The sequence below is a fragment of the Oryzias latipes genome, chromosome 7 (genome assembly GCF_053564925.1).
Source record: "Oryzias latipes strain Hd-rR chromosome 7, Olatipes_Hd-rR_3.1".
NCBI lineage: Eukaryota > Metazoa > Chordata > Actinopteri > Beloniformes > Adrianichthyidae > Oryzias > Oryzias latipes.
The window spans coordinates 2,869,218-2,869,852 of record NC_136243.1 but is presented as its reverse complement, the minus strand read 5'-3'; positions in this window follow the sequence as shown (position 1 = coordinate 2,869,852).

Genomic DNA, 635 nt, shown 5'->3' with positions numbered 1-635 from the left:
TTTTCCCTCTCTTCTTCTTCCTGACCTCCAGAGTCATCTTACACACCACCATGCGGTGCTGTCTGGCTACACTCTCTCCTACCACCACTTTGCAGTCAATAACCTCTCTCAAATGACCTCGTCTACATAGGATGTAGTCCACCTGGGTACTCCTACCTCCACTTCTGTATGTCACTCTATGTTCCTCTCTCTTCTGGAAGTAAGTGTTGACTACAGCCATTTCCATCCTCTTCGCAAAGTCCACCACCATCTGTCCCTCCAGATTCCTTTCCTTCACACCAAACCTGCCCATCACCTCCTCATCACCTCTATTGCCCTCACCAACATGCCCATTAAAGTCTTGCATGACTGAATGACTGAAATATTTCACACTAGTTGGTTTTAAGGCATAAGTATGCGTGTGTGAACACTATCTGTTTTGTGTACATGTCGACAGGTGGACATTTTTGCAGCTAGCAGGTGTGTTTATAACATTTGAGTGTGTGTGTGGACGGGCCCCGCCCTTTTTGTACTGCATTTGAACCTTACCATAATGATTAACAACCAGCAAACTTGTTGCTGTATGCTGCTTCATGGTCTTATCCCCCTTCCCCTCCTATTATCACCCCCTACCCCCCCCCTCTCTCTAGCGTCCC